Source organism: Zonotrichia leucophrys, chromosome 24 (assembly GCF_028769735.1).
Source record: "Zonotrichia leucophrys gambelii isolate GWCS_2022_RI chromosome 24, RI_Zleu_2.0, whole genome shotgun sequence".
NCBI lineage: Eukaryota > Metazoa > Chordata > Aves > Passeriformes > Passerellidae > Zonotrichia > Zonotrichia leucophrys.
Window position 1 is genome coordinate 2,273,080 of NC_088193.1, and position 11,963 is coordinate 2,285,042.

Here is an 11,963-nt window from a genome sequence, read left to right on the forward strand (position 1 = left end):
TCCCCTTTCAAGCTCGAAGAAAAAAACAACATTGATTCTTCTTTTTTTTCTTTTGATTCTCAGATCTGGAGGATGTTTGTTTGAGGAAGGGAGATGCACCCAAAAGGGTTGGGATCCTAAATCCACAGCATTCCTTATTCCCTGCCCTGAGCTAATGGACCTGTGGAGTTCAGAGCCTGGCAGGGAAGATAAATATTCAGCTTTTATCTTTAATCCAAAGCCTGTGAGCAGAGCTGATATTTCCCGTGTGCTCTCTGCACGTTCAGCTCTGCTCTGGATGAGTGTAAACACCAAAAGAGCCTGGACTGGCACAGAGCTGACCCCACCACCTTCCTTTTTTTATCCAGGTTTATTCCAGGCACTGAAATTGCCTGGTTTGAATGTCAGCAGTGCAATAACTTTGATATTAATCATCACAGCTGCTTGGGAAATCAAAAGAGAGACGGCGGCGGAGCCAAATGAAAAATTAAGCTGAGCTCACATTTTGGGCTTGGCTTGGGTGGTTGGGTCTAAACTCCAGCAGTGCCCTGCTCGTGATCCTCATTTCATTCTTAACCTGCTTCCCACTGCTGGGGAGTTTGGGATGGTTTATTGTGTTTATTTGGGGTTTTTTTTAGGCTGCACTAAGAGATGTCACTGAAATGGGGGAAGCCGCGGTGGATGAATCAAAATCTCAGGATTTTGTCCCATTAAAAATTCAAAGTTCTGCATCAAAGCTCCAGCCCTGCCCTGCTCACGATCCTCATTTCATTCTTAACCTGCTTCCACTGCTGGGGAGTTTGGGATGGTTTATTGCGTTTATTTGGGTTTTCTTTAGGTTGCACTAAGATGCCAGAGAATTTCCTCGTCACTGGAAATGGAGAAAGCCACGGTGGATTTGGCTCATTCTGCCTGAATCAAAATCTCAGGATTTTTCCCCATTAAAAATTCAAAGTTCTGCACTAATTAAGCTGTAAATGAGCCCGTTTTGGCTGGTACTGCTCTCCAGGAGCCTCCCCTGTTCCAGGATCTCCTGGATCCATCAGGGAGGGTGAACTCTGATCCCCAGGGATCCCTTCCTTTTATCCAGCTTTATTCCAGCCACTGAAATCGCCTGGTTTGAATGTCAGCAGTGCAATAACTTTGATATTAATCATCACAGCTGCTTGGGAAATCAAAAGAGAGATCCTTGCACAGCCCCTCCGTTTCCCCAAACCCTCAATTTTTAACCCCAAATCCATCCTCAGCGAGGCAGAGAAGGACTCAGAACATCTCCAGGTGGCACAGGAAGGGTTGGGAATGTGTTTGTCTCTATTTTTCTGGTTTTCCTTTAAATATTTGCAGTATTTTTTGGGAATCTCTGGACAGGCACTGAGTGTTGATGGATTTGTCCTTCAGCCTTTGTGGGATTTATTTCCTGGTCTCTCATCTGTGTCCCCATCCTGAGTGACACTTTTCCATGATTTTTCTTAAAATTTTCCTGTGCTTTTCATAGGGAAATCCTCTGGTGGCCTCTTCTACCTTTGATTTCTGCTTTTTCTTCAGATAAATTCCTGGAAAATGCGACAAAGCAGAAACTCTTGGAGGGTAGAAGGTGGACTGAGGTGACTTCTACTTCACGCTTTTATTCCAAAATCTGGGAGGAACGAAGGAAATTGTGAAACAAAACGCTGTGATTGCTTTTTCACAGCTCTGTAAAGCTCCAGTTCCCACATAGGAGCTGGTGAGGAGGTTGGAACATTTCTTTTATTTAATCCAATCCAATCCAATCCAATCCAATCCCATTCATTCTTGGGTGCTGATTTTCTAGCCCAGCGTGAAAAGTCTTTGATGACTCTGGCACAGGTTTGTTATTATCTAATTGCTTTTCCAGAAGGCTTTCACCTGATAATTTGGATATTGTTATCCCTGCTGAAGCCTGATCATTCTGCTCTACCAAAATCTGGGTCTATTTTTCATTAATTGTGGTTTGGGAACAGCTCAGGGCTCCCCAGGTCCACCATAAAGGAAAATTTGGGCAGGAGAAGTGAAGGGAAGGAATTGCGCTGAGGGGAAAAGGAAAATCAGGAGCTCATCAAGGTCACCCCAAAATTCCAGCAGAGTTTGAGGCAGGGCCCTGCTTGCTGCAGAAATCCTGAAAATTCCAGCTGGTGTTTCATTCCAGGCACCACTTTTGGCGTTTCTGGTGTTTTTAGGTCCTGTGGAGCTGCCCTGGGTGTCCCAGGGCTCTGTGAGCAGAGGATTTCTGTGCAATCCATGGTGACTTTCTGAAGGATACACCCACGCTGCTGCAGCTCATTAAAGAATTTGATAATTAAACAGAAGGATCCTGAACTGATTGCTCAGCAAATCCCTCCCATTTCTCTTAGACCTGCAGTTAATTCACATTTTCTGAAGGCAGCTCTGCCTCAGACTTTTATTTCTTTTTCCCTTTGTTTCCATGAATGGTGCAGGGATAAAATCCAAAAAAACCCTGAAAGAACAAATGGCAACAGCCACAAAATTCTGGGACAGAGAAGAAAATGAGGTTGAGCCCTTGGGCTGTGCCAGGAGTCAGATTTGGGCGGGAATTTCACAAATCCTGAGTTACAAATGCACGGCACGAGAGTGGCAGCAGCACTGGCTTCGTGTTGGCTTTACAGTGACAGAGATTTGTGCAAACCTTCACATTTAATTCAAATAAATCCTCACATTTAATTCATATAAACCTTCACATTTATTTCATATAAACCCTCACATTGAATTCAAATATCCAACACAAAGCTGTCCTTGGAACCCTGACAGATTTCCCAGGGCAATTTTTAATTTTTGCCCTCCTTCCACAGCGTCCTCTGTGCTCACCCCCAAAAAATCAGATTTTTTTTTTCACTCCACAATCAAAATTTAGCAGCACAAGGCTGGAGGGCAGGCCTGGTGTTCCTGAGACTTGAACAAATTACCCTCCAGAACACGGACTGGTGTGCCATGAAATATTATCATAATTAATTACAACTAAACTGCAGTTGTCAAATAAATGAACAAAGTACATTTGGCGATGCATTATCCTTGCTCTTTTATTGTTTGTCCTCTTGCTGGTTAAGCTGGGGATAATCACTCATTTGCACTTGGGCTCCTGGCTGGCTAAAGTGGAAATTCCACTGCAGCCATGGAGGGGTTGGTGCTAAAAAAGATGAAATTATTAATGAGGAAATCTCAGAGGAAAATTTTTAGGGTTTTAAAGGATAACAGGGAGCCAGGAGTTTGTAAAATGTTTGCATTGCTGGAGAATTTTGCGTCTTCTTTCGTCAGAAGTAAAAAAAAAATAAATAAATTAAATTAAAACTATTATATACATAATAATTTATTAAATAAATAAATAAATATAAAATAAATAAATATAGATAATAAAATATAAAAATATTAAATAATAAATATATAATAGTAAAAATAAATAAAATAAATTAAAAATAGAAAATAAATACAATTTAAAATAAATAAATAAATAAAATTTAAAATATTAAATAATCAAAATTTTCTTTAATAAGTAAATGAAAATAAAAGAATTAAAATTAAATTAAATTAAATAAAAAGACATACCAAAATATAACAATATTAAATAATAAATAAATGAAATAAAAATAAATAAAATTTTAAAATAGATAAATAAATATAAATTTTAAAATACCATATTATATTTTTGATTTAAAATAAATAAATATAAAATAAATACATACAAAAAATTCAAAAATAAATAAATAAAAATAGATTTTAAAATATTAATTAATATTTAAATTTAAAATTAATTTAATTTAAATGAGTAAAGTGGGGATGGAGTGTGAGGAAAAGCAATAAAATAGAGCCTTTGGGGTACCTCTGGCACCTTTCTCCAGGGAAAGGAACCGAGATCTTTGCAGATAATGTGGAAATGTCCTTGCCAGGGGCTCTGAGCTGGACCCTCAGCTCCCAAATATTGGCAAAGCTTCCCTGGAGGGGCTGGGATTCCCCCAAATTGGCCAAAACAAGAATCACTTTTATCCCTCAGCTCCTGCCAACTGCTGGATGATCCCCAAATCCCTTTTTTCCTGCATGGGACTGAGTTTATCTCATTTAAAAACAAAAATCAATTTTGCTTTTTAAATAACCCAAACCTACCTGAGCAGGTTTTGTGCAGAAATTTTCAAGCCAGACACCCAAAACTCTGATTTTTTGAGATTGTGAATGTACACAGAGCTGGCAAAGAGTGGATGTGAGCACACAAAAGTGGAATTTTTGGTATTTTTGCCACGGGAGCAGTGAGGGAAGGAGCAGGGACACCTGGCTGCTGCTCCATCGAGCATCTCGAGGTGGGCACTGTCATTCTCTGCCTGGCAGATGCTCCTGTCAGTTCTGTTGTTTCCCTGCCAAGATGAATTTTACCTCTGGGAGCCCTCAGGGGCCCATTTAGCAGGGATAATTAATTAAATTAACAGGCTTTTTAGGTTGGTGTAACAAGTGTGCTTTGAAAGGGAAGCTGGATTTCTACAGCCCTGGGTAAACAAGGTGCAGGTTAAAACTCCTGGCAGTGCCTTTCACTGGTATTAATCAGAGAAAAAAAAAATCAAATCTTGCCTTTTGGAACCCTGGTTAAAGTTTAAAATTCAAATTTTAAACTTTACAGAGAATTTTAAACTTTTAAACTTTCTGCTCTGTAGAAAAATGGTACAAAATGGGATGAAACTTCCATTAATTAGGGAGCTGCTGAGACAGAGCAATAGTTGAAAAAAGTTTTGAACTCTCACTTCTTCCTGAGCTTTAAAGAGCTCATTTGGCTGTGGTGCCTTTCTAGAGCAGAAATGATTGCAGGATTTGGGAGCTGTGGTTTATCAAAGGCAATAAAGAGATTTTCCAATGGAGGATTGGAGCTGGGATGTTGTTCTAAGCCTCCCCCAGTGTGGGATCTCAGGATCTGAGTCCTGAGATGCCGAGCCTCCGAGAGCACCCTTGGGGGGCTCGGGAGTCCTGGAATGTTCCAGAAGTGTCTGGTGGCTGCACTTTGATCCTACACAGGAGACGACACCTGTATGAGGACAGGAGGGTTTCACCGGGGTGAATGGTGAAGGGATTGGTTAATTAGAGAGTGAAACACAGGGTTTAGGATTTCTGTACAGGGGGGTTTAGAGAAGTAAGATGGAGGAATTGGGGCGTGTCCTGTCCTTCTTCTTCTTCCTCTTCTCCTCCATCTTCTTTGGTGATGGTGGCACCTTTGGATTGGTTATTACTGAGAGTGCACCCAGCAATGAGAATAAATGGTATTGGGGAAAAATGATAAATATTGTACACGTAACTATGGGTATAAAGATAGGTGACTGTCCGGAGGGCAGCACAGTGTGCTCATGGCTGGCTGCTGAGCAGAGCTCTGTTCGGCTGAAAGAAAATCTTTTAGATAAACAATTAATAAACATAAAAACCGAAAGAAGAACTGAAGCCTCTTCTCGTCCTTCGATACGCGGCTGCCCCAAGGCCACCTCGGGCCTTTCCAGGCCCCTCAAACAGCCGAGATAAACCGGACACCCCAGATGTTCTCTCTCAAGTCCAGGTGGCAGGTTGGTGAGATAAAAATAAAAAACTGAGGAGATTCCAGACCTATCAGAGGCCCCTTTCTGCCTGGGCACTTAATTGGAATGTGTAATTTAATTAACTTAATTTAGTTTAATTGGAATGGCAGGGTGGAAAGCCAAGATTGTGAAACACCAGTGGGAATTTTGTCATTGTGGAGGTTCCTGAGAGAAATAAATCCTCTCCTTCCTCCCTAAATTCCGTCAAATGATGAGCTGCAAACACCTGGGAGCAGAGCTGAAGTAGGATTTTGGTTTTCCAAGGTTTAGGAGCCACAGTTTGATGCTTTTCAGGATGAAAGTTGTGTTCTCAGCATCCCTGGGAGATGCTGAGGCTTCCCCAGCTGAGCTCCTTTATTTTGGATTTTCCCTCATTTATTTTCATCAAGGAGCCAAACCTTGATCTCCAAACCATCAATATTTCAGGGCTGAAGGAGGATTTTGGTTTTCCAAGGTTTAGGAGCCACAGTTTGGTGCTTTTCAGGATCAAAGCTGGGTTCTCTGCATCCCCTCCAGCCCAAGTTATCCATGACCACAAAGTGCCATCTTGGCATCTTCCCCAGCTGAGCTCCTTTATTTTGGATTTTCCCTGACAGCCCGTGAGGGTTGCAGCAGTGAAACCTTCACCTGCAAATATGAACTAGGAAAAGATGGAAGAGCTTAAGGATGGGTTTGTTGCTCCCTGCACCACTTCTTACCCCACTCCCATCTCCACAAGGGTAGAAAATGCAGCTGGGCTCTGCCTGACACGGGGTTCATTTATTTTCATCAAGGAGCCAAATCTTGATCTCCAAACCATCAATATTTCAGGGCTGAAGGAGGGTTTTGGTTTTCCAAGGTTTAGGAGCCACGATTTGGTGCTTTTCAGGATGAAAGTTGTGTTCTCAGCATCCCTGGGAGATGCTGAGGCTTCCCCAGCTGAGCTCCTTTATTTTGGATTTTCCCTCATTTATTTTCATCAAGGAGCCAAATCTTGATCTCCAAACCATGAATATTTCAGGGCTGAAGGAGGGTTTTGGTTTTCCAAGGTTTAGGAGCCACGATTTGGTGCTTTTCAGGATCAAAGTTTGGTTCTCTGCATCCCCTTCAGCCCAAGTTATCCATGACCACAAAGTGCCATCTTGGCATCTTCCCCAGCCGAGCTCCTTTATTTTGGATTTTCCCTGACAGCCCGTGAGGGGCACAGCAGTGAAACCTTCACCTACAAATACGAACTAGGAAAAGATGGAAGAGCTTAAGGATGGGTTTGTTGCTCCCTGCACCGCTTCTTACCCCATCCCATCTCCACAAGGGTAGAAAATGCAGCTGGGCTCTGCCTGACACGGGGTTCATTTATTTTCATCAAGGAGCCAAATCTTGATCTCCAAACCATCAATATTTCAGGGCTGAAGCAGGATTTTGGTTTTCCAAGGTTTAGGAGCCACGATTTGGTGCTTTTCAGGATGAAAGTTGTGTTCTCAGCATCCCTGGGAGATGCTGAGGCTTCCCCAGCTGAGCTCCTTTATTTTGGATTTTCCTTGACAGCCTGTGAGGGGTCCAGCAGTGAAACCTTCACCTACAAATACGAAAAAGATGGAAGAGCTTAAGGATGGGTTTATTTTTCCTTTCACCACTTCTTACCCCACTCTCCCCTCTCCACAAGCCTTGATGAAAGGGTAGAAAGTGCAGCTGGGCCCTGCCTGACACAGGGTCCATTTATTTTCATCAAGGAGCCAAATTTTGATCTCCAAACCATCAATATTGCAGGGCCCAGCGAGGGGGAGGAGAGCTCCCTCCGTCTCCAGGCTCTTCTCGTAGTTAAAAGTTCACAGCAGAAAATTTGATGCTTAATAAATTGGAGCCTTCTCTGCTTTAAATCATTTCCACAGCAATCGCAGAAGAAAATATAATTATTACAAACTGGTCATTTGTTACTGAGAAATCTCATTAAATTGACTCGGCGCTGGAAGGTTTGCTGGGGGTGGAAGGGGAGAAGAGGCAAAAACCTGACAGAGGGGTGGGAGAGGAGTCTCTTAATTACAGATTGATTCTTTCTGGTGATTGAATGTAGAACATAATCAGCTCATCCTGGCTGCTGGGGCAGATGGGAGCTGCAGGGACCTTTTTGTCTTCCCTGAGCTGCCAGCACGGCTTGTTAATGGCCTGGGGCTGCAGGGAATAGCCTGGAGAAGGTGGAGAAAGCAAATTGAGCTCTGTCGTGGCTCAGGGCTGCTCTGCTCTGGCTCCTCTGGGAGTCAACCCGGGCCAGGATTTAATTCAGGGTTGTCTCCTCAGCACATCTTCATTTGGTGCTGGAGGAATCCCACAGCCCCTGGGCATGGCAGGAGCTGCCCTGCAGCTCAGAGGGGAGTTTGGGAGCCCAAATCCAGCCCAAAATTGGCTTGGTCGCCAATATTTGGGGTGTTGTGAGGGTCCCCGGGATGAGGGATGAGAATTGAATGCAGGTTCTCAGAAGTCTGATATTGTATTGTATTAATACTATCATTGTATTGTATTAATACAATGATTAAAACAATTAATATTGTATTAATAATATCACATTGCATTATATTGCATTATATTATATTGCATTGAATTGTATTGTATTATAATTATATTGTATTATATTATATGAAAATAATACACTAAAACTATACTAAAGGAAGGAGACATCAGAAGGCTAAAACAAGAATGAGATTTATATTATATTGTATTTTATTATATTATATAATACAATAATATAAATTGTATTATAATATAATATAATATAATATAATATAATATAATATAATATAATAATTGTATTATATTATATAATACAATAATATAAATAAATATAATACAATTATATTGTATTATATTGTATTATATTGTATTATATTCTATTTTGTATTATATTTTGTATTGTAATTATATTACATTGTATTGTATTATATTTTGTATTATAATTATATGATATTGTACTGTGTTATAATTATATTGTATGAAAATGACATACTAAAACAATACTAAACAAAGTAGACCTCAGACTAAAACAAGAATGAATAATAAAAACTCATGACAGACCAGAATCCCGACACAGCTGGACTGGGATTGGTCATTAATTAAAAACAATTCACATGCTGGTAAAGAATTCTCCAAATCACATTCCAGAGGAGCAGAACATGGAGAAGCTGAGGGTTCTTTTCTGGTTCTGGAAAGGGCTCTGAGCTCTCCTTGGAGCCTTTTTCCTCTCAGGATGTGGATTTTGTGGGAAGTTGGGAAAGCAGGAGCTGCTGAAATCTCCCTGTCCAATCTCAGCCAGCTCCCAGCAATGCATGCACATTAAATAAAATATCATCCTTAATATATTAAACAAATAAAAAACTATATCAATATAATTATTTTAAAATCCAGTATAGTAATAGAACAGTATAAAATAAGTTAAAAATGTAAAAGTTATAATAATATATGCAGGATAAATAAATTTACAGTAATATTCTGAAAAGGGCGAGGATTTAAGTTGGAGCCTCTCAGAAAAATCAAACAACAGAAATTAAAGCTCTGTTATCATTCCCAGGAAAGTTATCCATGACCACAAAGTGCCAGAATCACAGGGGGGAATGATTGCTGCTGAGGGGGATGATTTTTTAGAAAATGTTCTTTCCAAGCAGGGGAATATTGTGTGTTTTGACATCCAAATGGAGCAATTGTTTTTGCGAAATGATTTCTCTCCAGTTTTAGGCCTTTTTAGTGGCTTCTCATCCCAGAGCCTTAAAGGAAGAAATTGCTGAAATCTGACAAATTGATAGACCATAATGATCTAATGGTGTGTGCTGTGATTGTGAGAAAGGAGGGGAAGAGGAGCAGGAGTTTCTGCAAGCATTTTATGGAAATGATTCCTGGACATTTAGATTGTCTTTTCCCAACACTAAGAACAATAGCAAGCACTTACCCAGTGGATTTTCCTCCATAAAGACACCAAAACTTCCTTCAATGCTGGGTGGAGAAGGTTATCCAAATATTGGAATATTTATTTCAAATAAATCCAAATATTATGGAAATCAGCTTTTTAATTTTTTTTTTTTTTTGGTCCAATTACCAATGCACGCTCAGGATCTTGGGCAGCAAAGCCCCAGTAAAAAATTAATAGAGGCTGAAGCACTCAGGCAGCCCCAAGGGAGAATTTATCTTTCACTCATGGGTTAACACCACATTTGGCTTAAGCAGGAGCAGCAGAATAAAAAAAAAAATAATTTAAGAGAAGAAATTAAAAGTGATTGCAGCGACAAAAATAAATAAATTTTTGGCAGTCTTGAATTTTTTACAGATTCTTCTGCTGACTGCAAAGCTTCCCTCAACTCACCCTGATTTTTGTAGTTGCTTCCTGCTGGTTTCAAACTGTTCCTTTTCTGGTTCTGGATACATTTCACTAGAAAACTGAAATGTCACCCAGCCCCAGCACTGAACTTTTGCTCCCTTTTTACATCTGAAGTCACTGGAATAGAGAAGAGATTTCGGCCAGCAATCTGTGAAATGAGGGAGAAAAAAAAAAAAATAATTCCAAGACAACACAAGCAGAACTTCCCATTCCCTTATGGATATCAGAGCCTCCAGGATTCCCCCTGATTGTCTGAATTTCCTGGATTCATCACTGACAGAACTTTAATATTTAGGAGCTGTTCCCCAGCCCACATTCTGCAGCTCTCCTTGGGTGGGATCAGGCAGGATCTGGCCCAGAATGGGGCTGGTGCTGCTCATTTTGGGGAGAATCCCAGGATTTTCAGGGCAGGGAAAACCCTGGCTGGGTGCAGCCCCAGATTCTTTTGGAAGCAGCTTTTCCCTGCCTCCAGGGGTGGATTTTGGAGGCAGAGCTGCTGCTGGAAGGACACGGTGACACCTGGGCTGTGTCACCACTTTGAGCTGCTTCCAGCTTCCCCTGCTCATCCCTGATGGACCCAAAGCAAAGGAGTGACCCCTGTGCTCTGCAGGGTCTCCCCATCCCAGAACACCACAAAACAAAAAGCCACGATCCCCAGAAAAAACCTTTGAGAGGGTAAGAGAAGGTGACAGCCCTTGTTCCACTGAATGACCAAATAAAAATATTCAGCCTTCAGTGACCAAACCAAGAAATAACCAAAGAATGAAAGACAAAGCCTGGAGAGCACCAACCTTCCAGAAAAACCCAGAAAAACCCTTCAACAGGGTAAGAGAAGGTGACAGCCTTTTTTCCACTGAATGACCAAATAAAAATCTTCACTTTCAATGACCAAACCAAGAAATAACCAAAGAATGAAAGACAAAGCCTGGAGAGCACCAATCTTCCAGAAAAACCCTTCAACAGGGTAAGAGAAGGTGACAGCCTTTTTTCCACTGAATGACCAAATAAAAATCTTCACTTTCAATGACCAAACCAAGAAATGACCAAAGAATGAAAGACAAAGTCTGGAGAGCACCAGCCTTCCCAACTATCCAAAAACACCATCAGGCTGGCAGAATTACTGCAGAATAACACAGCAAAGCACCAATAAACATCCAACCCTTCTCCCACCGCCCCCAAAAAATTGGTATTCACGTTGTGCCGGTGCAGCAGCAGTGCAGGGGATGTGTCAAGGCAGTGTCTGTGTGCTCTGGCTCTGTCTGATGTTCAGGTTTCATCTCAGCTGTGACAATCCTATCTGATCATTAATAATACAATAATGAAATAGCGACTGGAGAGACACTTGGATAATCATCTGAGCAAAGGCTCATTAGTGCTGCAGAACAATCACTGCCGTGTAATAACAGATCCCAGGAAATTTCAATTAAAGCTGGAACTCTGTTGCAATTTCATTTTATTTCCAGCCAGCCAGCACATGGTGTAATTGCAATCAGCCAAGGCAACACAAGCTCCTCGAACTCAACCCTTCCCATGGGAATGGAGGTGGTGTTGGGAAGGAGGAGAGTTTGACAAGAAAGTCTCACAGTTTTGTATGCTTGGCAGAAAGATTTTTAAATGTAGAATCTGAAGAAGGAATAGAAATAAAAGCAAGTTTTGATATAGAAGAAAAGAATTGCTGAGCCAGTCTTGCTGGATAACCAAGGAGGCAAAGGGTGTTTTAGTTAGAAGGGCTTTTATTGCTTAGAGCAAAGGATAAACCCACCCCAAACAAGAAGATGTTTTTACCAAGCAGAAAGAGAGCACAGGCAAACAAGGCAGCAAATGTGGCAAGTAGAAAAAAGAATTTTCTTCTGCAAGAAAACTGAAAACCAACTTCCAGCTTAAACTGTGATGTACTGACTTTTAGTGACTGGAGAACAGTAACATGAAAATGGTAATTATAGCAGTTATGATAGGCCACAGGTAAAAGTTAAGGTATAGATTGGTTCTACTGCATGAAGGTGCTCAGCAGAGAAAAGTAGAGAATGCATTGTAACCAAAAGAAAAGTATATAATGAAATGTCACCAAAAGA